Consider the following 21953-nt stretch of genomic DNA (forward strand, 5'->3'; position numbering starts at 1 on the left):
GGGCCTCCTCCAGAGCGACCTGGAACGTTAGGTCCTTCTTAGCGTAGAGGCGCCGTTGCAGCTTCTCATCCTTCAGGCCACCGACGAGGCGGTCACGAAGCATGTTCTCCAGCTCTGAGAAGTTGCAGAACCGGGCGGCTTGGCGGAGAGAGGTCACAAACCCAGTTATGGTTTCCCCAGGGGCTTGCCGCTTTGCGTAGAAGGCATTTCGACGAGCCACCACTGAGGGCTGCGGCGAAAAGTGCCCCTTCAGCTGTTCCATTATTGTTTTGTATGGAACAGTAGCGACGTCTTCAGGCGCAAGGAGAGCCCGGGCGATTTCAAACGTCTCCTCTCCGCAGACGCTGAAGAATATCGCCCTCTTCTTGGCGTCTTCTTCGTCGGTGACCCCTTTGGCTTCTAGGAGGAAGGTGAAACGGGAGGCGTACGCTTCCCAGTCTCCAGATGCTGGGTTGAATGGCGAGAAGCTGCTGTTGGCTACCATTCTGAGTTCCTTGTGCCCCGGAGCTGAAGCCTGGATACACGGTGCGAGGCAGCGGTGCGGCAGTTGGCGGTGCTGCGGTGCTGTGGGTGGCAGTCAGCTCAGCGGGATCCCATCCTCGTCGCCAGTGAAATATACTCAGAGTCGCAAAGTGATTTCATGCTCTTTATTCAGCTCATAGTGGTGAGGAGGAATGAATGAATGTCCCCTCACAGTATCTGCTTTATATACATTATTTACACAATGGGCTGCACATGATTGGCTAATTCTGGAATTCTACTGTAAGCCAATCAGGTTGTGGATTCACTTCTATCTGGAGCAGGATTGGGTGGTTCCTGCCAACCAATCATACTGCTGCATTGTTCTAGGACCAATCAGACTGCTGCATTCTGAATCCTATTGTTCTAGGACCAATCAGACTGCTGCCTTTTGGATCCTATTGTTCTAGGACCAATCAGACTGCTACAGTTTGGATCCTATTCAACTCAGTACATAACACATCCCCCCCCCCAATCCCGAGGACCGTAGTTTATAAAAGGAGCTGAGTGTTTATGAGACCCTAATTCCCCTCACAGAGCTACAGTGCTCAGAATGATTTAACAGTCAATCCCTCTTCCCAAGGAACTCTGGGAATTGTAGTTCTGGGAGTTGGGATTCCAGCATCCTTAACAAACTACAGTTCCCAGGATTCTTTGCAGGAAGCCATGATTGTTTAAAGTGCTATGATGCTGTATTGTGCGGATGGGTCTGTCTGTCTGTTGGGTGGTATTGGTGTTGATGCAATAGGGGAACATAATGGGGGGGGGGGGCAAGGCAGCCTGGAACCCTGAACAGAAGCACTCAGTGCTACAGCAATTTGTTGCAAGTTACCTCTTTTAAAAGTTCAGATCTGCCTAGGTTTATTTATTTAATGACTACAAAATGTACTGATGTACTGTACTTGCGTATGGCACACAGTGCAGTATCTTCATTATCCAAACTTCCTTGTCCTGTATCCTCATGTCTATGTAGTATATGGTAAAACACAGACCTCTGAATGCAACCATCTGATTATGCAAACATTCAAATGTCATCTAAGGCATTCAGATAAATGAGGTTGTCCCATATGCAACTTGAATATATACTTCAGGATAGCTTAATGCCACAGCATTAAGGAAGGAAAATGTAATTTTTATGTACTAATACACAAGAGAGTTTAAAAAATTGTCTATAATAGTTCTTCATGGTATAACTCCTAAGATGGAAGAAATAAATTGACTGATTTGACCCACAAATTGGTCAGGTTAGATTGATTTGATGTTGTGGGTGGGCCTTTCTGTACTTGTGAAGTTGCAATGTTTTTATTTAAGGGATAAATTGGATTTCTGGGCATGTGTGATATACAGCAATTTAAAATTATTGGAGTTCTTCATGTTGTTAAGTGTACTTCAGTCTGAAAGAGTGACGCTTTCCTACAAATGCCAGGTAAATTGCTCTGTAAGTCCAGAATCCCTGATTACCTCAGAATTGAAATGCTTACAAAAATGCTGAAATGTTCTAATAATTTTACAGCTCTTTATGATTCGTGTGCTTAGAACCCCAATCATTTCTAAATCGAAGAGCTCTCATTATTTTGAAGTTTCATGTGCTGCATAAAGCGATTTAAGATTATTTCCTCGTCTTTCATATTTTTATTTTTAAAAAAAACCGGGGCGGGGGAAGACTTGCTTGGTCTTTCTGAGTATGTTTTAAAAGATTACAAATGGATTTAAGCATTCAGTATTTAAAATGGAAATTGAATCAAAATCTTCAAAATATGATGATGATAGCTGGGGGAGGATGATGATGGATTGGGGGAGGGGAGAAGCCATTGAAGCAGAGGAAATACCATGTACAGGACTGTCAATGATTCCTGCTGGGGAAAATGAGAGGGGCAGTCAATGTGCAGATGTAGACAGGGTGTAGCTGGGACACAATTAAACTTACAGTAAAGATGCAATAAAAGAGAGAGGCATATTCATTTAATGGGAAGAAAGAAAAAGGCTTGTTTTTACACACACACACACACACACACAGAGAGAGAGAGAGAGAGAGAGAGAGAGAGTGGTGGGTTATTCCTCCTATTTTTATTTATTCATTTATGATGACGCCGCCACCACCTTAGAGCAGTGGTTCCCAATTAGCCAAGTTGTGTGAACCGCCTGTTTTTCAAAAGGCAAGCCATGGTCCCCCCTGCTTTTGAAATTGTTGATATATTTATGGTACTTTTTGTTATGTGAATGCTGCCACGTGAGTGGGTTACACAGAACCTCTGAGTCCACAGACCACCAATTGGGAATCATTGTCATAGAGGGTGGTGATACATGGCCTTTATGGTGTCTTTAAACCAATATTAGTATATTTTGCATAGATATCCATCCCCCTCCCCCCAGCACAGTCCTAGATATGTCTACCTGGAAGAAAGCTCCATGGGATATAATAGGGTTTAGTTCATTTAAGTAGATATAGTATTGCAGCCTTGAATGCTTAGTTGAGAAGCCATTTTTCATACAGTTTAGATGGCAGACCAGAATTATTTTAGTTTATATAAAAGCGCTCTCTCTCTCTCTCTCTCTCTCTCCTCTCTCTCTTTCTCTCTCTCTCTCTCTCTCTCTCTCTCTCTCTCTCCAGCCTAAGGGCTTCATTTCCTCATAAGCAAACAAGTGGTGGGTGGGGACTGAGATAAGAGTGGGTGGAGCAATAGATGTGCTTAACCTTTTCTACAATAAACTAGAGGCATCTAGATGAACACCTCTCCATCTTCTATCCAGGTAAGCAAGTGTCATTATCATAGACCAAGGACACAGTACAACCAGGCAAAAACACTCGAGGATGTGGAACAGGGCCAGGAAGGAGTGTGGCCTAGGGAGAGTCCCAAGGGCCAGGCTGAGAGTCCTGGGGGCCACATTCAGCCCCTAGCCCTGAGTTCCTCACTACTGTTAAGTAAAGTAGATACTTGAATAGCTTGGTGCACTTTCCCCCCGAAAGTCAAAATGTTCTTTCCATAGTATTGCCCACCTGGCAGGTTCTGCATAAATCATGAATTTACAGCCAGATTATCAGTAGATATAAGATATCTACTGGCATTCACAAGCCTACTTGATTAGGTTTGCCAAGCACTGGTGGCTCTGCTATGAATGGGATAAAGGTTTACCAGTTTCTGTTCCCCTCACACTCTGCAAGTTTCTTCTCCTGTATTTTCTAGTTTATATTCCTGTCTTTCCCTCTTCTAAATCTGCAGCATTCCTAGTCTACAATCCTTGCATCTGATTGCAGAAGGAACAAAATGTCAAAATCTGATATGCCAACTGCACACTTAAGGAGAATAAGAATCTTGTACCTTGCTAGTGCCATGTTATGTGGGACTGGCCCTAAAAGATTGTTTGGAAGCTAAATCTGGTGGAACATGCAATGGCAAAACATCTGAAAGGAGCCAGGCACAGGCAACCTATATAAATGCCCAAATGGCCTGGTTTAAGTATATTGTAAAGGGATCGTTTGTTGTAACTGCAGATTCTGGCACCAGAGCCCATGAATCTTACTCTCTTGTCATTTAAGAAGTTGTGAGAGCTGGACTGGGGCATTCTTGATTACGGTGCCTCGATTGTGGATATCGGCCAGAGTATGGCTTCACTTAGTTTGGGGAGGTATGTACGATAAAAGCATCACAATTTTGACAGGCTTTGGCACAGGGTAAAGTAATTTTCGATTGTTCTAGAATGTGTGGTTCAGAAGTCAATTGGCATTGATTGTTTGGATACTATATTTTAGAGCTGCATATTGGTTTATGTATAAACTGTCAGCTTCCTTGGAAAGTTGGCTTATATGTTTGACAAATAGATAAACAATATACAGTCGAGTCACAAAGCATGTTCTCCATCACAGAGAGCACGTGTTGCGGTTGGGGATTCCAAGACACCTTGCTGTTTCTGGGCAGATGGTTTGGCCAACTCGTAAGCAGGGGCGGGCTGTTACTGGGGAAAATTACATGTTGCTATTTAGTGATTGACAGCCCTATTTGTTAAATACAAGGCACGCAGCAACGGACGTCCTCTTTCGCTGCGTGCTTCGGATCACCCGCCCTCCCTTCCCTAATGTTAGGCTGTTTGCTTGACCTTGCTATTGCCTGTCATGGGGTCGTCTGCTTTGGAGCAGGGGCCCGGTAGGAATTTTGCCATTTGGCTGATTAGTGTGTGCCACTTGGTTTTCGCCTACCGCGTAGCAAATCGTCACAACTTGTAAGGTTTGCGGTTAGGCATTGGTCTGGAATTGGTTGCTGGGGGGGTATGGATTCGGCTGTGCCTGCCCCCCAAAATGCTGCTGCTGGTGGAGGGGTATGGATTCAGCTGTGCCTGCCCCTCCAAAATGCTGCTGCTGCTGAAGGGTTTTACCGTTAAAGGAACCCAGGGGCTCCCTCATGCTTTTGTCCGAAACCCCCTGGCAAGGGGCTAGGGCCACGCAAGCCCCTGGGAGCATGCTGGGGAGAGGTGAGGCATGGTTCCCAGTCCCGTCTCTCTCCCCAGGTGACTTACCCTTCCTGACTTCGCGGGGGGTGCGAATGTCAGAGCTGTCTCCGTGCGGGGGCAGTTAGTGCTAGCAATGCCTAAGCAACCACTCACATTGCTGTATTTGAATAAAGTTGTGGCCAAAATTATGCCAAAAAATTTAAACAAAAATTAAGTGTCAATTGTGTTTTCCTTTGGGGTGTATTGGGGACCTCGACACGCAACTAGCGCACCTTTAACTTGCGTGGTCGCAGATTGTTCTGGCTATACACAATTTTGGCTTTATGCACAATCCCTGGAAGCTAGCCCCCCGACCCCTTTCTATCTCTGGTCACATCCACTCCATGCATTTAAACCACTTAGCTTCCCACAAAGAATCCTGGGAACTGTAGTTTAATCCTCAGATAGCTACGATTTCCAGCACAAAGTACAGTTCCTAAGATTCTCACATGTATATTTACATTAAAATCACTCAGCATTGTGAATGATGTCCAAGGCAGCTGTTCTACTGCAGAACATTGTCCCAAGTAGTGAAGAATTTAGAAAATGGGGGCATTTGGAATATAAACTTTGAAATCAGATCCTGGTCAATTATTCAACCCTAGCTACAAATTAAAAACTAGCTGTAACTTTCAATGTGCAATATTTTGGCACTTACCTAAAGATGTAAGTTAGACGAGATGGTGAATTGTAGTTTTTGATGTCAGTTTATTTATTTTTAATATCTGAAGGGCTCAACTTGCACAAAAGTGCTTGCGACAAATCTTCTCTTTCCAAATTGTTTTTTTGGGGGCCAGAATTTGTGTTGGGGAGGATCATTCTACATACTGTAAAACCAATATAACATGGTGTTTTCATTGTTAACCACATTGCCACACCTACAAATATATACCCCCTCTTCCCCCAGTTTCACTGTCTCTTGGACTGTGCCGTAAAGTGTTACAAAAGGACAATTGCTGTGCAGATTCATATTAGATGACTGAATCCCTCATTTGTCATTCCTGAGACTGGTTTGTAAAAGACCACAGAATTAAACCATATTTCTTTATATTAGCTCCTATGGAAGCAATTTCAAAATGAGCAATGACACTATATATTATTAATCATCACTGTTAGGTTGAGCACTCAAACCAAAATTTGCTTTTGTCAGACATAACACACTAGTACAAAAAAAACACATTATGTGTGTTTCTGTTTTACTGCAAGAGGAGCACTTAATCCTGGCTTGCTGTCTATCGTTATTTAAGATACATTTATAAACAGAGGGTCTTCCTGAGGGATCCATAAATCATACATTACAGCAGAATGTTAACATGCAAAAATAAAGGTTTGTCACTTACAGTACTAATAAACTTGCCTCGTGGTGTTGTGTTGAGGCTAATCCATGTACCACCCATACTGAAGACGGATATTGAATATGCAGGTTCAGTTTACCAGTAGCTTCAATATGCTGCTATAATAATGAACTTCAAATCATACAAAGACATTCACTCTTTACCCATGTAGCCCCTGACCTCAGAGCTTTGCTTTTTATCTTTATATAAAAGGGAAATAAACCTAACTTAGACTCTAGGTATTGTGTCCATCACAGAACAATAGTCCATGTGAAAGTGATCTACAGCAGCAGCAACAGTAACAACAACAACAACAACAACAACTTCATTCATGGAGGGTTTTTCCCCCTTTTATTTTTGGACATCATAATTTTGGAGAACAGAAATCCTTGCTTTCAGCCTTTGTAAACACTTTTCCAGATCTTGATGTCTCCTGTTTTCATAAACTTGTCTCTCGAGGAAGGGCAATTGGTTCTTGTTGCACTGTTTACTTTAGGGGCGTCATATTTCCTCACCCTGTCTACTCAGATGCATGTCCTTTTGAATTCAATAGGGCTTACTCATTGGTATGTGGGGTTAGGATTGCAGCCTTTGTGCATTTTTAGAAAAATGTATATTGAGGTGGTAAAACTGGGTGGGTGGGTTGATTGGTTCAATTTTAAAAAACCCACATCAGTTGGGTAGTGGCAGGTTTAGAAGTGTAGGATCTCTCCATGATACTTCTAAAATTATACCACTTTCTAAGATTATACAATAGTCTAACAATGAAACAATAATAACAATTAAGGATGCATTGCATCAATTAATGCAGACCTCCGTATATTGCCTTTCACCTAGATCAATGATGGCGAACCTTTTAGAGACCGAGTGCCCAAACTGCAACCCAAAACCCACTTATTTATCGCAAAGTGCCAGCACGGCAATTTAACCTGAATACTGAGGTTTTAGTTTAGAAAAAAACAACTCACATATCAACATCTTTTGTCTTAAAAGAAAAACACAATAACAGAGCTTTCAATGATGCAAACAACTTTTTATTGAAAGGTAAAAGTTTGCATTATCCTCGTTTGGGAAATCATGAAAAAGAGAAATACTCCCAGACAACATGGCCGTTTTGATAATTTCCCTTCAAGAAACTCTTCTTTGGGAGATTCTAAAGCAGAAGCTGAATGGCCATCTGCCACGGGTGCTGTAGTTGAGATCCCTGCACCGTTGAGGGGGGGTTGGACTTAGATGGGCCTCGGGTTCCCTTCCAACTACCCACAATCCTATGATTTGATGGCTAGCCTGCTGGGCTGTACTTCTCAAGCCCGCTCATGCGGGAGGGAGCAAAATGCTGCCAGGCTTACTGGCAGTTCTGCACCGATGTGCTTTAAGATAGCACAATGGAACATTCACGTTTCTGCTGCAGCCCGTGGGTGGCAAACCGGCTACTCACGCACGCATGGCTCTACTTGGTGCACATGCTGCCCCAACGAACTCTGTGCTGGGGCGATGGCACGCGTTCCCACAGAGAGGGCTCTGAGTGACCCCTCTGGCCGGCGTTCCATAGGTTCGCCACAACTGACCAGATTACTTGAAGGGCTCCAATATCTTCTTTCACAGTGACTTAAGTTGTGTTTTTCTTGATCAGATTTCCATCCAAGTGTGCATTCGAGTGTGTGTGCTGCTATCTACACTGCTGGGCATTTAACAGAACATGCATCAGGATTTGAGTCCATATTCTGGAATGACTAGTTTTACATAAACAGCTTTTAAAAACACAAACAGAGCTGCACTTGGTGATTCTCATGTTATATTATTTAAATTCTGTTATTGGTTGCAAAACTTATAATCAAACACATTCTAACTGGAACAATTGAATATTGCACACCTTGCCATGGCGGTTCATGCATTGGTTAGGTCACAATTAAATTATTGCAGTGTGCTGTATGTGGGGCTGTCCTTGCATCCGATTAACTATCAGCAGCTAGTGCAAAATACAGCTGCTAGTATGTGTGGTGCAAGGTCAAGATTTTTGTTGCTGACATGGAAACTCCTAAACAGAGTGGGGCTGGTATATCTAGCAGACACCTGCCCACACTACTGCTAATCTCATCTTTAAGGTCTTCAGTATTCCCTGACCAGTGACAATGCAGAAATGGACTTTCTTGGACTGCTTTCCTGAATGCCCTCCCCTGGGTAATTCATGTGGCAGGGACAGTATTTATCTTTAAACACCTCTTAAAAATGTATATGCTTATTCAAGCTTTGCTGTACTCTGATTCCTACTGTTAAACTATTATTTTAGTTTCGTACATAGGTCACTTTTATCTGTGAAATACAATTGCATTTTTTGTTTTATCTGATTTTTAGGAAATTTTTAACCAGTGTTGTACTTTCCTTATTTCTATATAAACTGCTAAGAATTTTATTGTACAGATATTACTGACAACAATAATTTTGGTCTTTTGTACTGTGGTGCAATTCATTTCTTTTCTGTTGAAATAAGTTTGCATGTTATCAAGACATATGACCCACGTGGACATGTAATTAACATGTGCATACTGGGTGACATGGAATGGCCGAGTTTAATTGCCAGAAGAGGCTAGAAATGTGTTGCTTCGTTATTAGATTTGAATATGTTTTGCTGGAAACATCTGAAGATTAGTGTGTGCACTTGTGTGTGTTCTATATAATAGGGCTGTCTTCCAATGAAAGAATTGCAAGTTGATTTATCACCTGCCCTTTAACCAACTAATCCATCAATTAATTGATTAACTTCATTGGCATATAACCAAAACCCTCAATTGTGGGCACCTTTCTGAAATATTGAAGGAAGTGTGAGATAATTTGCAGTTTAATAAACCAAAATTACTGTTCATTGTTGTAAGGATTAGACACCTTTGTCATTTTTTTTGTCGTTTCCTGGTCTATAACACACTAGACCCAAACTAGCTTTAGATCAGTAACAAGCATGCCTTTAACTTCCATTGATTAAGCAAATGAAGGTTTTGTTGAATAATCCTCTGATTAACAGAGCAATGCTATACATGTCCACTCAGAAGTAAGTCCCATAGAGTTCAGTGAAACCTACTATCAGTTGAGGGGGAATAGGATTCCACCCTAAACCAGTACAACATGGCTCCTCAGCACATGTGTATATGTGTTAGTTTGTTTGCTTTTTATATGTATGTATGTATACACATACACATTGGGAAAGGTTGAGGGCACAAGGAGAAGGAGACGACAGAGGACGAGATGGTTGGACAGTGTTCTTGAAGCCACAAACATGAGTCTGACCAAACTGCAGGAGGCAGTGGAAGACAGGAGTGCCTGGCGTGCTCTGGTCCATGGGGTCACGAAGAGTCGGACACGACTAAACGACTAAACAACAACAACAAAATACACACACACACACACACACACACAATATTCATATATGCACACATAAACATACAGATTTTAAAATTAAGCTTTATGCCTGCAGTTAGAATGCTAACTTATGGCTACTTACATTTTACCTCTGTTTTTACAGGTGAAATGGGTGGTATATCAGACAGCTTATTAAAGAGACAAGCTTGCTGCTTTCCCAAAGTGGGATGACAGAACAAGTCATGGTATGTATTGTAATTTCAGTGCTGCAATACATCTTGAAGCTGTCTGAGGTAAAACGCTTGCTAAGCATTGCATTGGGGCTGTCAGAATGCTTCATGGGGTAGTAATTAAATTGAGGCAATTCTACAGTTCATTTTGTGGAACCAAGCCAAAACTACATGTAGCCTAGAAATATGTTTCCATAGACCTTTGTTGTCGTTGTTGTTTTAAAGTGGGAAAAACCAGACTTTTTTAATCTAAGGACATTTACTTCAATGGAAGGCATCCACTGCTTTGCTATTGTCCATTCTGCTTTGTTTGTTTGTTTGCTTGCTCCCTACTGTTTGTTTGTTAGCTCCCCACCCTACATTATACCTAAAGGAAAGAGGACACTGAGTATTAAAAGGGTAATTGCTTTTGTGGTGTGGACTTCAGCTGCTGTTAATATTACAGGACTGAAAAGCAGAGGGGACTGAGATTTCTGGCCCTGAAGATAACTTCAAGTAGTCTTAGGCTCCTTCCATTTTTCCTTGCTGCTAATGCCTTTGGAGTGTCTGCTAGCACCAGCACAGAGTACACAAATTAGCGACCTTTCTCCTTACCTTGGGTCCATTCTTGACTCTGCCACAGAACTTGAGACATCATCTGCAATGCCTGAAAAATATAAAAGCATATATGATCCTTCCTAAGTCTGTTCTGTCTGGTTTCAGCCGTAATGCATTCCCCCCCCCCAAATATTGGGATTACTTCCCAGAAAATGAATTTGTTAATAGTTTTGTGATATCTGACATTTTGACTATTTGGCTCTCAAAGCTGTTTATAACCATTATTTTAAATAGTTTAATGCTGTGATATACTTTTTTTAAAAAAAATCACCTCAGAAAGCCTGGGGCTTTAATTCTGTTCATTAAAAAGTAAGAATCACTGATCACACTGGAACTTGTAATAAGGAGCTGGATGTTCAGTTAAGGTCCACATTTCCTTCCAATTGCACTCCGTCAGTGTTATATTACACACACACACACACACACACACACACACAGAGTTTATTGTTCATTTATTGTTCATGGGTGTTGATATGTCCCCCTCCATGTGTGATCTCCAGGAAAATTGCCCCAACTCCCTACCCAAGATCAAATAAGACCAAATCGCAGCTAACAAAATAACAAACCATCAGCAGAAAATCTGCATTAAACACTGCCCCAAATTCTTGTTGTGTAGGATTTTAAAAAATCAGATATGGTGAACCTCTGACCTTCAAAATGTTCTTGGATTAAAACTCCCATCAGCACCAGCCAGCTTGGACAATTGTTGTAGAAGATGGGAATTGTTGTCCATCAATTTCTAGCGAGTCACAGCTCCCCCTCCCTGGTATAAATGATAGTAAATGAATGTGCTTGGGGAGGGAATCCCACAGACAGAGCAAGTTCTTTTTACAGTAGCCACTCACCTTAGATCTAAAGGCCCTTGGAGAAATTCAGCACATCTTTATGACTGTACAAATTTGTGTGGGAGTATCTGGGCCTTCAAATATCCTGGCCCCAGTCTGTTAAAAGTCTTGTGGTTAGATCCAGTAGTTTGAATGGAGCAAACCAGCATCAGTAAATCTCTTCCTGGGTGGTCAGATCGAAAGGTCCCAGGTGGTAACTTAGCTGCTATATACTGAACCAACTGCAATTTCCAAATGCTATTCATAGGCAGTGAAATATACAGTGTAGTGAAGAGATCTAAATTGGCGTGCATGCTTTTCCGTCTTACCAGGAGTGTATATTATTCACTGTTCTGCTCTTGCAGTCTGAACAATGCACCAGAAATGTTTTTTGCCCATTAGGGTTGTGCTTGGCCTGATAGGACATTAGTTGTGCTGGCCTGGTCTCTGATCTTGTGGGATATATTCTGAAAAATATGTTTACTCCCAGAGAATAGCTTGAAAGGACAGGAGGCCACCTCCTGATGGAGCCAAACAGTTGTGAGTCTGGTCAGTGCCTGGGTGACTGCATGGGAACTGCATGTGGGCCACTGTGGCGATCACACACAGGGCCCCCAGACGTTTGACGGTCTATTGACCCTGTGCTGCCACTGCGATTGCTTTTTCTGCTGCCACCACCCCGTATCTCACGGGGACACACGGAGTCCAGTCAGTTGTTAACATAAACAAATAATCAAGTTTATTTTTAAATGCAGGAACAAGCTTATGGTTTCAGTTAATTTTTCTCTTGTCAGTTTCTTAGTTCCTAACAACTCCAAACTGATTATTCCAACTATTTATCTGACTCCACCTAACAATTCCTCTCACTCTCTCACAATACAACTCTACCAACCCACACCTAAACCTCCCTCTTCCTTCTTCAACTCCCAAACCTCAACTCTCAACTCCCAAACCTCAACTTCACTCTAACTTTAATTCTCCCCTTGCATTCTCACTGGCCAATCACATCACACCTATTTTAACCCTTTCCTTATGACCCATCCTAGGAGGCAAACGCCACAGCCACCTTGGGTTCCATGATAGAAATAAAGGTGTGATATGAATATAAATAAATAAGAAGCCTCAGTTGGCTCTGAATCCAAGACAATTTAGAATCATGGAAGTTTAAAGCAGGTCATGTGGTGACTTTCTTTCTTAAGGTATTGGACTTTTGTACATGTTGAGATCCTTACTCTGCAAGTGCTCCAACTCAAACACATAATGTAATTAAGAGTTTCCCGAAACTGTAAACAATGTATGTGTATGACTCTCAGTAGTTGGAATGTGTTGAATTGTTAGACCTGTATTGTCAATATGTAACTGGTCAATACCATTTGTTGTTGGAGCAAAACCCCTATCTTACTGGTATAGCCCCTTTAATGATCAGATCTTTCCGTTTATCTGCTTTCTTATTGCCTGAAAATACTATATCAAGCATATGAACTGTTTCTCAATTCCTATCCACAGCTGAAAGAGAATGTACCATATGAAGACCTTGACAAATCTTGTATGTCTGCATGTCTTTTCATATGTCTAATCACCCACAGTAATGCATGTTTACATGAACAAATTCATTAGTTTGTGGCATGAAAATTGTTTTAAATATGTTGATTGAAGGAAATGTCAAAGACTTTTGGAGAGTGAGAATGAAAAATTGTAAATATAAGAAAAGTATATATTTATGCTCTCGGCAGCCAAATGTTCTTTTTAATGGAATTTAAATAAATGGAATTTTTATGACAAAAAGGCAACAGTAAAAAGCAGTGATTATATTTTTCATAGTTCATTTGCCTTCTTTGCCCTGCAGATCTTGTGTGGAAGGAAAATGAGATCCCTAGTGAAGTCTACAATGTGATTGACTCTGAAGAAAGATTCTGAGACCTATTGGTGCTTAATGACCCTTGTTGGCCTGTGCTATAGGAACTGGTATGCTCTTAAAAAACAGACAACAGATTCTTTAGAAATGATAAGAAATGTCATTTCTGTTGTGTGTTATCATTGTAGTTGGACGTTCTTAAATGTTACTGACTTTAAATAGTTGATTTGTAGAAAGGCATGCTAACCAAATATACTTGTGGAAATCAGAAAACTAGCCCAGCATCGTGACTGCAGACAGTTAAATAATAACAAGTTTGGTATTTGTGAATCTGCAGAGGAAAACAGTCCCTGTAGGTGAAGCCCATAGTCATCTTTATGTGCCATTACTGTCTGAATATGATAAGGACATAACTCAAGCTTGGATGATCTTTGGAAATTGTGAAGGGCTTAAGCAACAAGAGGTCTATGTACCCTTAAGAATGTCTGCCTCAATCCATTAAACATAGTTCAGGTTAACACCAGAATCTCAAAAGTTATGGAATGCTGCTGCTTCTCAACCAGCAAATCTTTCTAGACTAGGTCTGGGCAATATCTGGTTTTCAACATCGCAATATATCACCAGCTAAACATTGTGATATATTGATATATCAGAATGTTTGAAATAAGGATGTAGCTGTGTAGAGGTATTAGCTAGCTTCATCCCTGCCCCCTGCCCCCAATATTGTGATACACATACCATGATTGGCCAGGTCAAAAATTATGAAACCAATATCACGAGATGGTCTTCAAACTGGTTTTGGATGATATATTGATATATCGCATAGCCCTATTCTAGACCATGATAGCGACCTAGATCAATTCCACCCTACCTTATATGTATATAGCATTATCTAAAAACCATGGAAGAATAATGCCGTTTTTAGAATATACAAAAAAGTATTGATATAGTATCAAGCTTTTGGGTTCCCCATAACTCTGGAGGGAAACCCATACAATATGGGGAAGTGGGGAGGGTATCTGGTCATGATACTGATGCGCAAGTTTACAGGGTTGTTGTTGTTTTTCTGTCACAGAAGGCTCCAAGACTGCTATTTAGCTTTGTTCAAAGTTGCGTCCCATTGTTTTCAAATGACATTCTTCCCATTAGTTTGTGTGTTTGTCTATATGTGTGTTGATCTGCAAAATACAGCTTTGAAGGGGCCAGTGTGGGAAAGGGCACCTGGAGGCTTGGTGAGGGAGGACAGAGTTTGAGTTTACTAAGAAGGGTGTACAGGATGGGTGAGAGGACCAAGGGGACACATGTCCTCATGTTGATGAAAGAAGCTGAGGGACCTGAAAGGGGCACTTGACTGGTGGGGAATGTATGAGGAGTGCTGAGGAATTTCCCAGTGTTTTGTATGTTAAAAAGTGTTCTGCTATGGCATCGTAGCATTTTAAGTTGTGAGAATTAGAGCAGCTGAGTCAGTGCCAGTGAGGCCATGGCCAGAGGCCCTATAACAAGGCACTGTGTGACCCTGAACTTGCCAGCCATATTTTATATTATATACATTTTTAACTTAGTTGAAACTGAGGATAATGTTGAGAACTACTTTATTTCATATATTCTGCATTGAGGTAAAGATCAGGAAAGGCAATGATCTTTCCCCCTTTTCACATTTTTGAAAGTTTTCTAGAGGTCACAAAATTGCAACCTTTCCCTATCTTATATTTCCTTCTCTGAAGGTTTCTGTTGGACACAGCACCCTGAGGTGGGATGACTTAGCTAAATGCCACGTCAAAAGATATAAGAATATTAATTTGAAGACATTTTTATGGTATATGTGATCGGTAGCCACTTAAAATTCCTGTCCTGTGAGCAACATGTGAGAAGGTGGTAACAAAGATCCCGATTTAGATGGTTGAAACTGAATAGAATAAATGAGATTATTTGCTCTGGCCCAGTCCGTATTCTTTCTCCATATTCTACCCTTTTCTACATTCTTGTGAAACAAGCTAAATGGCTGGTAGGGTCATTTTCATTTTCTCTTCTTTCCCATCCCAAGTTATTTCACTTATTTGTCTTTCGTTATCTTATTATGAATTATTATTTTTTTAGTGTCAAAATTGGGTCAAATATACTTGCAGTGCAATCCTATACAGTACAATCCAAAAGTCAACCTCGCTGAGTGTAATAGGGCTTACTTTCGGGCTAGTGGAAGGATAAGGCTAGGATTATAGCCTTATGCATTAACTGTAACCTGTTTCTGAAAACCAAAATAGTATGTCTGCCTATCCATTGGGATTGGGACTGTGGTGGGCATGGAGGGGTAATTTAACTCTTTCCCTCCCAGTCACAATCCTAATGTAAACCTTCCTCTTTCCTCCAAAGCTGCTTGTTATATTGAGAGAAAAATAGTGGCTTCAGGAGAGCGAGGTGATTTTCATCAGGGCCATACAAGGGGGAGATTGGTTAAACAATCCCTCTATGCCCACCATGTTTCTGATCCTGCTATTTTGGTTTTTAAGAACCTGTCACTTCAAGTGCAAAAATGTATTTAGTGTAACATTTAGTTTAGCCCTTGCTGTAATCCTAAAAATTAAGGGTGTGCATCAGATTTGGACAGATCCTGAATCCGTCACTGAGATAGGCTGCCTTAGTGGGATTCTGGGGATTTTAAGGCAAAGCTAAATCTGCGCCTGAGCCTGAGCCTGAGCCAAACCCCACCCTCATATAAATAAATACCCCCCAAACCCAGACATTGCCTTAAAAATTAAAAAATACCCCCAGATGGGCATGTTGCCCCCCCCCCCACAAAGCGGACATGTCCAGGATTTCCCGGACGTATGAAAACCCTACCCTATTGGAACCAGTGGGATTTTCTTCTGAGTAAAATGCAGAGGGTGGTGATTCTCTCACCACACACACACACACACACACACACACAAAGAGAGAGAGAGATAAAATTTCCAAAAAAAGAATTATTCATATGTATATACAGTGGGTGCACTTTAATCAACTCTGCATACAATTCAATACTAAAAGTGTAAATGGAAGGGTCCAACATTGATTATCAATGTAGTTTAAATTATGGCTGTTGATTGCACTCATCTGATGTTGCAAAGTGCCCTGCCCTTGGCAATTTGGCTCTAGGCAGCTGACTGCCTTTGAAGGTCAGTGTAGATCCTTTGTAGTTACGGATTGACAGATCAGACTGTTTCTTTACCAGTGGCATTCTTATAGGTCCATTCCATCCTGGGTTTTGCAGATTTACAATTGTATGCATTTTGTATTTATAATACACATGCCCAAATGGTGGAACACAGGACAGCGAGAAGTCTGGATACAAACGATTGAAAATTTTGCCTATGGTTTGCCTGGATAAGTGAGGATGACAGAGAGAACATAGCAGTCCTCAAATATCTGAAGGGGTGCCATGCAGAAGGTGGAGCAAACTTGCTCTTTGCTACTCCATAGGGCAAAACTCGAACTAACAGGTGGAGACTTTGGGAAAGCAGACAGCAAGAGCTATTTGACCATGGAACAGACAGTCTTGTTGGTGGATGGACTCTCCTTTCCTAGAAATATTTAAGCAGAGGTTGGACAACCAACTGCCTGGGATGCTGTAGGTGTAGCCTGCATTGTGAATCCTGCACTTAGCAGGGGGTTGAACTAAATGACCTCACAATGTTCCTAGGGTGTGGCCTAGGAAGAAGTTGATGTCACAGCAACAGTACTGAGGAAACCTTGTAAATGATTTTAAATAAATAACTGTTATTAATGTGAAGCAGTCTCTGGTGAATTTCTTAATCTGCAATACAATAATATAAATAAGCTTTGGGATGAGTGTTGACTAATTAAAATAAAGGTTGCCTTTGCTTGGCTTAGGGTTGGCTCCCACATACTGTACATCCTATGCTATTCAACAGCAAGATATGTTTTTAAAATGTGTTTCTTACGAATAAGTTTTAATCTGTTCACAAATACTTGCCAGAATAATATTGCAAGCAGGGCATTCCTCCTGCACATTGCTATTGGTTCCTTGTGAGACTGAGTTTTGTGTAATTTTGTCTGAAATTTTCATGGGTTTTATGAAAAGTAACAATTTATGTGAAAAGAGATTCTTCTTGAAAATCAATTCAGCAGCATGAAGTAATGTACTTGCCATGTGGGAATATTAATAGGAAAGAAAAATGACATGGATATATAAGAAATTAAACTAGATCCCAGGAGAGTAGATATCTGTGAGCGTTGCAATGAATACTGTAAAACATATAGCCCACCATTTTGCAATCAAAAGAAAAACATATGTAGAAAATTATTTTTCAATCTCACTCCTGTGATAAGATATGTATATAGGAGGCATAGAATAGAACAAGTCCCATGCCCGTTGTAACTGAAAGCAGAAAGTCTGTTGATTTCAATTAATGCTGGAAACAAGTATAGCTTTTATAGTGGCCATATACAATGAGCCACCATTTGGGCTGCAATGTTGCTGACTTCTTTTTGTGCAAGGACTGGGCAGTCCCTTGGTTTGGGTTTCACAATGGGATAGTAGTGGTGGGTTATGTTAGTGCGTGAATGCCAACTCTTTGGAAACCTTTTATTTGTGCCAGCAGAGCTCCATAGAAATTCTCCCTGCATCTTCACAGCAGCAGCAGCAGCAGTCCAGCCCTATCTTGGTGAATTTCCATGACAGGCATAAACACCTCACCCATTGAGTTCTTCTCTTAATGTCTTTGTTATTTACAAGTTGTATTACACTACTGGTCTACGCAAAGAAAACAAATCAGAAACAGAACTATATACAAAGCTCTTCTGTCCTCTGCCATCTGGCCAGAGAGACATACTCTGGCAACACACACTGACCAATGCTGATTCACACACGCCAACCTTCCTCACCCGATCACATGACCTGAGAAGGATATGAGTTGCTGTGGAGAATTCTCATTGATAAGCAACTGTTCAAGGCCATTACAAGTTTATGTTGGCAATACACCAGTAGGGCGGGTGCCAGATTTCAGGTGTGCAGGATCTACTTTGATTTTCATTACTACCCTAAGATCTAGATGCAGACGAAGTAAACAGGTGGTGTCAGCAGGAGAGGGAGGGCCATGGACACCATGTCTCTTGGCAACAGGGTGGTTCCAGAATAGGGCTCTGGCTGTCTCCTTGCCAAGTGGCAAAATAAGCTCCTCCTCCTCCTCCCCTCCTCACAATCTGGGCTGATCCCCGCCGTCCCTGAGGAGGGGAAGGATGTCTGGTTGCAGAACAGCCACTGCTTCTTAAAAGTTATTCATGTGAGTATCACATCCTTAATGTATTTAAAGAGGAACCTCTCTATTGTATGTAAGCTGCTTTGGGAGCCTTTTGGAATGAAGAGTGTGGGATGATGATGACGATAACAACAGAAGAAGAAGAAGAAGAAGAAGCAGCAGCAGCTCAATTTTGGTATAAAAACTGCACACTTTGAATTACAGAATTCTGAATCCAGGAATTTATTTCGAGTACAAAAATTGAATAGAGACACACAAGAATCCACCCCTGGTTACCCATCCCTCAGCTTTCCTCATTTCAGCAGTTTAGTGTAATTTTGTTCCTGCTATTTTAAACAATTAGGGTCAGAGATCTTTGCTGATATACTGCCAATCATCCCAGAGGTGGGCAGAAAGCAGATCATAATCTACTGTCTGATATACTGCCAGTAGATTATGATCTGCTTTCTGCCCACCTCTGGGACAGAGGATACTCTTCTGAGATTCTACAGCAGGGTCAAGGATTAAGATCAAGCTGGCAGGCTGGATCTTGAGCTCCCTTTTTTGACTCGTGGCCCACTTAAGTAGGGATGCCCACCTATCAATCTCCTGACATCACTATGGGGTTCCATATTCCTCTTCTAAATTATAACCCAAAGTACAGTGTGACTTACATAAAAATATCATAATTTTTCAGTCTTCCCCTGTGAAACTCTAGGACTGTTTTTGTTTGTTTGTTTGTTTGTTTGTTTGTTTTGTCAGGATGATTGACAGGATGCTTAGGGCACTGTCACTGATGCTTAGGACATTTTTGGATAGATGGTCTATCCCTTATAATGCCATTACTACCCTTGTGTTGATAAGTCAGTTCCTGTGACACTAACTATGGAAATGGTCATGCGACTACGATTCTCATATTCATTACAGTAGCCCAATAGAGGCCCAGCCATGCAGAAATAGATCTGTACTGTTTGCATGGAAAAAGGAAAAGCAAAGTTTCTGGTGCCCTCCTCCTCCATTAGGGGAAGCAATAAGCAGCAGTATGTTTTGTTGTTTTCTTATTTGGAGCAGACATTATGCCATCTATTGAGATAACTGGCATTTCAACAGAACCACCAGTTCACTTACAATTTGAGAAAGCTTCTTGTGTGCTTTCACCATTAATAAAAGGAGCACTGCTTATTAACGTTGTGAGCCCCTGACACCCACACCCACACCCCAGGAATTGGATGCATTTCACCTTTCCTACCTTCTTCCATCCTGCCCCTCCAAGGAGTAAGTGAAAGCTCACAGAATACTTTCCCAGTATTCCCCCCCCCCAGGAAGTAATACATTGCAACCATAGGGGGCAATGCAAGCTTATTGGTGGAGCTCCAGGCTGCATGCACACGTAGGTGTCAGCTGTACACACAGGATTACCAGGCTACTGTATGCAGAGAATGTATTCCTCTTGGTTTACATAAACTAACTTATGATTAAAATTAAAGCTGTATTGTGCCTTTGCCTCCGAAAGTTCAGTTTCTCACTTGTCTTTAGTCTTCTTGAGTTGATATGAAGAAGGCAGCAATTTATTTTGCTCTGATCATTTACAGTGCTGCACACAAAGCAAGCGAACATGTAATTTTGATGGCGTCAAAGTTGAAACAGGCTGGTGTTAGTATGAGCCTCTTGGTGCGCGCTGACTACAATCTGTCAGTATTTCTGACATAATTTAATTTCTGCAAGTGCATTTCTCCCTGACATAATTTATACACCCTAATATAAATCCCAAGTGTTGAAATCGAACTTGTACCTAAATTGTATTGGAATTTTCATGGTATCTATTTATTACAAAAAAAAGCAACAACACTGAATAAAATGTAATTGTCATAACAATAAAACTGTATTTATACATTACGTTATTCAGTTGTATTTACTTTCGCTGATTGGAAAGCTCTTTACAGGAAAAGAGCAGAGAATGAAAATAATGATAATTTCCATATCCTCCAGTATAATGCATGACTACGAGTGTAGGTTTCCCTGCCCCCTCTTCTGTAATACAGGATTATTTAGGAGAAACACAACTGAACTACTATTAACATGATTAGAGGAGCTGCTCTTACAGCCTATTTTCCCTTATTTTCATTTTGTTTCATTGTAAAACATGTTTTAGACAATTACTATTTACCAGGGATTTCTTGGGGGGGGGGGGAATGTAATGTTCAACCTGAATGTTAAAATGCACTCTCTGTTTTGAAGCTGATAGAAATATCATTTAAATTGAACTCTTCATGCAAAAGTACAGCAGATAAATCACTTAGCAAATAAACACTCCATCAGTCGCAGATTGGAAGTATCAAGCCTTCTTGTGTGGTATCTTTTGATAGGTATATGATGTTTAGGACCAATCTATGACTTTAAAATATTAGCAGGAATCCCAATTGTTGAGAATCAAGAGGGGAGAGATATCTGCAGAAGTAGAAAGCAAAAGAGGGGGGGGGTACCCAAAGGAGCAACACTAAGAACACCAAGTATAATCCAGATACTCCAAGACTGAGAATGCTAAATGGCCACAGAATGCTGAGGGGGAGAAACACAATGGGAAATCCTAAATGAAGGCATGACTGTCTGGCTGTCTGGAACATCAAACAGAAATGCTCCATGCTACAAAAGGTTTTGGGTTCAACTTTTGAGCTCTAAAACGCAGGTGCTAGTGGAGTCTAGAACTGTTTAGCTCTGTGTTTTATGTGGAGAGCGAAGCAACTCTCTGGCTCACCTGTGCAGGCACTTCTTCCTGGGAGTAAGGAGTAATGGAAACTTCCTATCTTACTGGTGCCTTTTTTGGAACACCAGCGTCTACCTTTGTTCTGGTATGCCTCTGGGTTTCTAGTCAGTCTTTGAAACCAATTCTTGGCCTGTTCTCCAGTCCCGCATCTGGTTTTGTCCTCTCCTCCTGCTTTGCCTTCAGTCCTGACTCCTGGCTTTTTCTCCACTCTTGCCCTCTTGTTTTTACTCTTGACAGCCCGGCAACCCAGACTCCTGGTTCACTCCAGAGATTGGTGCCAAAGGATTAGCTCTGTAGCGGGTTGGTGGGTACAACTAAGTGCCTGCAAATCCTTTCCACAATAGGCTTCTTAGTGCTTTCTGAAGCATAGTTCTGCAGTCACCTAGAAGTGAAAAAGCAAACAAACACTGGTTCTGTTTCAACCACAAATATAGCACAATATGCTGCATAACAATTCTGTAATGCCCATCCCTATGGGGAAGTTTGTTAGTCTGTTTGCTCAAAAGTAAGTACTGTTTGAGTCTAGAAAATGTGCTTAGGAATCCAACAATTTCCCCATTTGGTGTGGTTTAAAGCAGTTCCTACTTCTCCTGGCCACAGATGAGATCTGTCCATTAAGTGATCATTTTCTGTTCCTTCTTGCCTCACATGCATGATTAAAAAACACAGGAAAACATTCTTGGATCAAAACAAGTGACAACATTATTGTTTATATATGCAAGTTAATTTGGCTCAGGCATTGGGTGATTTCCCATTC

General features: G+C 41.3%; 1 long non-coding RNA gene across 1 annotated transcript in view; it reads left to right on the top strand.

Annotated features, from left to right (window-relative positions):
* The window catches only part of LOC308472562, a 197286-nt gene that overhangs the window by 119312 nt on the left and 56021 nt on the right, over nt 1–21953 (top strand). Inside the window, exons 4-5 of the long non-coding RNA XR_013983579.1 lie at nt 9856–9937; nt 13190–13308. This is a non-coding gene — a long non-coding RNA (uncharacterized lncRNA). The remainder of the gene's footprint in view (nt 1–9855; nt 9938–13189; nt 13309–21953) is intronic.

This window comes from Podarcis pityusensis, assembly GCF_964106645.2.
Source record: "Podarcis pityusensis genome assembly, chromosome: 3".
In the NCBI taxonomy this organism is placed as follows: Eukaryota; Metazoa; Chordata; class Lepidosauria; order Squamata; family Lacertidae; genus Podarcis; species Podarcis pityusensis.